This window comes from Chenopodium album, chromosome 22 (assembly GCF_948465745.1).
Source record: "Chenopodium album chromosome 22, dcCheAlbu1.1, whole genome shotgun sequence".
NCBI classification, from domain to species: domain Eukaryota; kingdom Viridiplantae; phylum Streptophyta; class Magnoliopsida; order Caryophyllales; family Amaranthaceae; genus Chenopodium; species Chenopodium album.
This window is the reverse complement of record NC_137855.1, coordinates 13,107,893-13,113,986: the sequence shown is the minus strand read 5'-3', so window position 1 is coordinate 13,113,986 and position 6,094 is coordinate 13,107,893. Positions and strand designations below refer to the sequence as shown.

Genomic DNA, 6,094 nt, shown 5'->3' with positions numbered 1-6,094 from the left:
TACCTTTTACTATTCTCTTAAAACTCCGCGTATGGAAAAATGAAGCAAGTAATAAAATACGGAGGGAGTATCATGTTATTATGAACTCTATTATAATATTCACTAAGTTTCATATGTGGCTAGCCACAACTTGTGGTCGGGGTTACTTATTCATGGGTTACAAAGGATAATCAATCGATTAGGGGTTACCGGCCGTTTAGTGCTTTGGTGTGTATCACCCGATCACACGGTGTAGCTAGCCACTTCTCCTCAATTCTGATTCACTAGTTTATCTTTCCTTAGCTACAAGTGCGTGGTTTCTTGAAATTAAAGAAGGAATACACGACAAAATGCTAGTAACTATGGTTTACAAACGTTATATAACGTCGACTTCAGCCATTATCCACCTTTCTGATTTTTCTTTTTTATTTTCTAAGCGGGATCCACGCACCTTTTTGCTTACTTTTGCTTTCTTTAAAATAAGTTATTCAATTGACACATTTTCACACTACCTTGTAAGGAATGGACCTTCCAATCTTGAGGGTTGGGGATCTAATTTCCACTAGAGACACTTTGAGGGTGGGAATTCTTTACCCTTCTCCCTTACTCTCAAAGCATTTGATTCGCAAATATCGAGCCAAAAAATCCATGGTGGTAAAGGTATGATGAAATTATGGTTATTCTCCTTAAATATCCAAATATTTGAAAATAATAATAATAAAAAAAATCTAAAATCATTTAAATTGGGAATGACAGACAATTTTGCAAAATTGTAGCCACCACAAAAACGAAATCTACACCCTTGATCGTCATTATGTAAACTAGGACCGTTGATTTAAGTTAACCACAAAAATTCCAATAAAAAAAATATATACTTTTACTTTTTTTATTTTATTTAACTTTCTTAATACCCCACGAAATCAGCCCAAAAGGGGCGTTCTTTCGGAGATGGAGGGAGTATATATATATATCAATGGTACACACTTCAAATTTGAGGAGTTTCCGAAATTCAACACAATATATGAAATCAAATTCCTTTTCAAGTCAGTTGGCAGTTGTCCATTGATTAAAATTATTTATACTTTAATCCTATCCATGATAAGTGTTCCTTCATACCTATTTAATGGAGATTTAGGTTAAGTAGTTTTTCAAAGTGATATATTATTAAGTCAAATATTATATGAATGGATAGATTAATCATTAATATTTAAACGACTGAGATTGAAAATAGTTACAATTTCATGTGAATGGCACTCAAACACACAAGTTTAATCCAACATAACAATTACTCTGTATAATGCACTGTAAACAATTTTAATTTTGTAGTGGCAACATATTTACAGTGTATAATCTATTGGACTCTTACAAAAATACTCAAATCACATGCTTTCACTTTTTTAATTTTTAATTGATTAAAAGCGTGATGTCCTAAATGTTAAATATTCTCCAAATACAAAGAAGTTTAACACTCAAAGACAAAAAATGTCATAAGAAAATTTCAGTGACTAATATATTAATTTGTACACTTGTAAATATGTGTCACTTCACGAGTTTAGAGGATAGTTCCTGAACTTTTTGATGCAGTGTCATGGACTCATGAGTTAAAGTTGTAAGCGCCTGTTCACATTTACTTAATTTCAGTTCAGTTTAGTTCGGTTTAACTTCAATCAGTTCAGTTCAGTTCCAATCAGTTCAGTTCAGTATAGTTCAGTTCTTAATTTCCCTCTCACATAAAATATTCATTTCAGCTCAATTCAGTTCAGTTCAGTTCCAATCAGTTCAGTTCAGCTCCAATCAGTTCAGTTCAGCTCAGTTTAGTAAATATGAACGGGCTCTAAGCTAAGCTTGTTTGTATGAGATATTTGTAAATCTCCTTTTCTATGACGGGTCATTTTTATGCTAATAAATTAGTCAATGTCATCTTTCGTTAGTAACATAGTAATTTGCTTGTAACTTTAATTTGTAAGTTTGTAATTTAGAAAAAGCAATAATACAAATTTAATTTAATAATTTCGGATACTTTATGTCTCATCTTGAAATAACGGGATTATGAAATATTTCCTCTGTTTCTTTTTAGTTGCTACACTTTTTTATTTTGTAAATTTTTAATTAGTTGCAATAATACTTTTCATTTTTGACATTTTTTTACTCTCTATCTCTCTCCTACGGTCCTACCTACATGGATCCATCTTAATTATTTTTCTCTCTTTCTCTCATTTTTGAAAAAACTTCCTAGGAGGCCGTAAAAATAAAAGTGTAGCAACTAATAAAAAAACGAACGAAGTATCCAATTTTTCCTTGTTTGGTTTTTATTTTTTTTAAAAAAATAATGGAATAATAATTAACGCAAAATTTTATATGTGGCTGGCCACACCGTGTAGTAAGGGTTACTTTATTAGTGTAATATGGTTACTTGGTCGGTGTTAAAGGGATTAATTCGTCAGTGCTATAGGGTCACTCGATTAGTGCTATAGGAGTTACTCATTTAGTATTTTATGGGTTACTTAATTGGGTTACTTTTTTGTTGGCCACACACAAAATGACTTGAACAATCCATTTCACGGTTAACCAAAATGTCAGGTAACCACTAACCACCTAATTTTGTGGTTAACAATCTTAAGATGCTTAAGGGAGACGCGTTTCTTATTTTGGGCTTATGAGAGTGACATTAGCTGAGAACTGAGATATTCTAATGTGCTGATTGGTTATCATGAGCCAATATTTGAATTTCATCAAATTCAATTTGCTCTGCACCAATATATTATTTGATCCAAAGTGTTTGTTTGGGTTGCATTTGGAGGTATTATCAATGTTTCGATATAAATGTTGGAGAATTTAAAGCTAGTAAGCTACAAAAGCTCTTGTTTTGGACAAAAAATTAAAAAGGAAAGATTTTTCATAAAAGAGAGGCATGTTGTTAGAAATGTGATAACTGTTAAGTAAAGAATATGGGAAAATATATTGTATCATCTTTAAGATTATTTATGTTAGGATACATATGATTTGCTCAATAATATTGATATTTGGTGAATCATATCTTTAGAATGTATGATAGTATAATATTCGCATTCTCTATAACTCTATTACTCCAAACGTTATGGAGATTGGGTAAATATTGACTTTATGGCGTTCATCATTGCCTCAATCAGACTTTTTTGGACGGCAAATATACTTCGACGACAAAGATTTACTTAAATTGCTTATATTAAGTGTTCTCTGCATTTCTCAAAAGAAAAAAAGAAAAAAGTGTTCTCTGCAGTTGACGATTTGCATTTCATGTTTTAAATTAATTAAAAGAAAAAAACGGAAACGTACCAAACATTCAGAATTTGAAGAAAATTCAGAATTTATTCAAGGAAAATGTCTAAATTCAAGTAGTTCTTACAATTTAATAACTTGAATTGGAATGATCAAAACCAAACCTCAAAAAATTGGAACAACATCAACCCAATATTTACATGATACAACTCGCATTTATAAATAAACTAGGTAATATAATAGGTACTAAAATGAGACAAGACAACTCGCAAGCTACTCAATGAGTCATCGACGACCAAGCAAACCAAGGCTTCTTATCACAAACGACTTGGTCTTGAGTGTCTTGACGGCCCTAAAGCCTTAGCCATATCTCTAAGCACAAATTTCTGAATCTTCCCAGTAGAAGTCTTGGGCAATTCATCCTTAATCACAACAGTTTTAGGTACCATATAATGTGGCAATTTCGCCCTACAATAATCAATAACATCTTGTTCTGTTGGAGGATTATCCACCCCTTCCTTCAAACTCACAAAGGCGCACGGTGTCTCACCCCAATACTCATCCGGCCTAGCCACCACGGCCGCCTCGTTCACCCCGGGAAAACCATAAATTACCGATTCAACCTCAACACTACTAATATTTTCACCCCCACTAATAATAATATCCTTTGATCTATCCTTAATTTCCAAATACCCATCTTGGTGCATCACCCCAACATCCCCTGTTTTAAACCATCCATCATTTCCCATACATTTGGAAGTTGCTTTAGGGTCTTTTAAGTACCCTAACATCAAAAACCCACCTCTAAGAACAATTTCTCCTACGGAATTCCCGTCTTTTGGGACCGGTTTCCCGGTATCTGGATCAATCACCCCCACATCCGCAGCTCCAATAGTTTGAATCCCTTGACGGGATTTTAGTCTTGCTCTTTCAGACGCAGGGAATTTATTCCACTGCGGTTTCCATGCGCATGATACAACCAGTCCCCCGGTTTCCGTTAAGCCATACCCGTGGCTAACTAGGAAACCGAGTGATTCGGTACGTAATAAAATCGCCGCCGGAGGTGGAGCTCCGGCGGTGAGGATGTGAACGGGGGAGGGGAGTGGGGTGGGGTTGGGAAGATTAGAGAGCATGTTTAGAACTACAGGAGCACCACACATGTGTGTCACGTTGTGGGCCCGAATCGTGGCGAATACGGTGGGGCCATCGAACTTCCGTAGGCAGATGTTCGTGGCCCCAACCGCTGCCATACCCCATGTGAAGCTCCAGCCGTTGGCGTGGAACATGGGTAAGGTCCATAAGTAGACTGGCTGCTTGGGTACGGACCAATCGATCAGAGCGTCCATGGACATTATGAACGCTCCTCTGTGGCTATGGACCACTCCCTTGGGTGCCGAAGTGGTACCCGATGTATAGTTTAATACAATCGGGTCCCACTCACTATTTGGTCTTACCCACCTAAAGTTTGGATCACCCTTTTTAATCATCTCATCATAGGTCGTTAAGTATTGATTACTTAAGACCTGAGATTGAATCCCGTCTTGATTATTATTTTTAAAATTTTGATCGGCTTCCTCAATCAGGACAAGGCGTGGGCGAGGGTGGGAGGTTGGGAGGAGGGCCAACGCTTGGAGGAGGACTGACGAGAGTTGATAGTCGACGAACACGAGTTTTGATTCCCCGTGGTGGAGGAGCACGGAGATAGTCCTCGGGTCGAGACGGGTATTAATGTTGTTAAGGATCGCACCACACATAGGGACAGCAAAGTGGAGCTCATACGCGGCAGGTGTATTAGGGGCTAAAACAGATACAACTTGGCCTCTTTCAATGCCATAGGACAAAAGAGATGATGCAATTCGAAGACATCGATCATGGGTATCGGCCCACGTGTAGGTGGTGCCTCCGTATACAACGGAGGCACACTCGCCATACACGGTGGCCGCTCTTTCAAGGTAGCCTAGAGGGGTAAGTGGTGGAGAATTAGCAGGTGTGGGTTTAAGATGATCCATTTGTGGAGTTTTTTGGCAATAAAGTCAAAAGTGGTTTTATTTGTGGGTAAGTGGGTTACGTTTAATTGCAAATGAAATGAAGTTTGTGTTTATAACTTTATGTGAGTAACGATAAGGAGAAGAGATATGATTCACATGTCACTGTTTTATCAGCAATAATGGATAGTTTATTGTAACGATCTCGAAAGTCGTGATTATTTAAATCTTTTTGTAAAATTACCACGAAATTTTCATTTGATGCCAAGATTTGAGAGTTGCCGTGTTTTTTTTAGTGTATTTACTGTATTATAATGTGTGATACGATGTAATTGAATAATTTAATTTTGTTTTCTATATCTTGTCTACCTAATCACAGAAACTCCTAATACAATTTGACCTTTAAATTTTTAATAAATAAACCTCGTTGTAGATTGGGAAATTGCGGGTGTAATCTCGTACTCCTTTCATTTCATCTAAGTGCTCTTGGTTGCTCTCTTAAAAGTCTTCACAATTTAAGAGAATTAGGATAGCGTCCGTGCGATGCATGGATTTGACAGAACAATATTGCATACAGCTGTATATTTTTAAAATAGTTTTAAGTTCAATACATAATTTAATACAATAATAATATTTGATACTATAATCCTTAAATCAATGGTACATATGAAGTGAATAAAAAAACAAACGAAATATGGAATGGGATAGGTTGAGTCGTTGAGATGAGATGAAAAAGGAGAGAGAGAGAGTCAAAGCGATCTTTGAGGAAAAAAAATGTAAAATCAATTAATTTTTGCAAACCTAATTTAAATTGCTTCTCATATATTAACTAATACTAAAATAAAATGTTGCTGACATCATCCTTCTACAAA

The 6,094-nt window shown here is 35.8% G+C and overlaps 1 pseudogene; it reads right to left on the bottom strand.

The window, feature by feature from the left end:
• Positions 1-3,380: 3,380 nt before the first annotated feature.
• On the bottom strand, positions 3,381-5,294 carry LOC145604673 (2-methylpropanoate--CoA ligase CCL4 pseudogene; annotated as a pseudogene).
• Between the last annotated feature and the right edge of the window lie 800 nt (positions 5,295-6,094).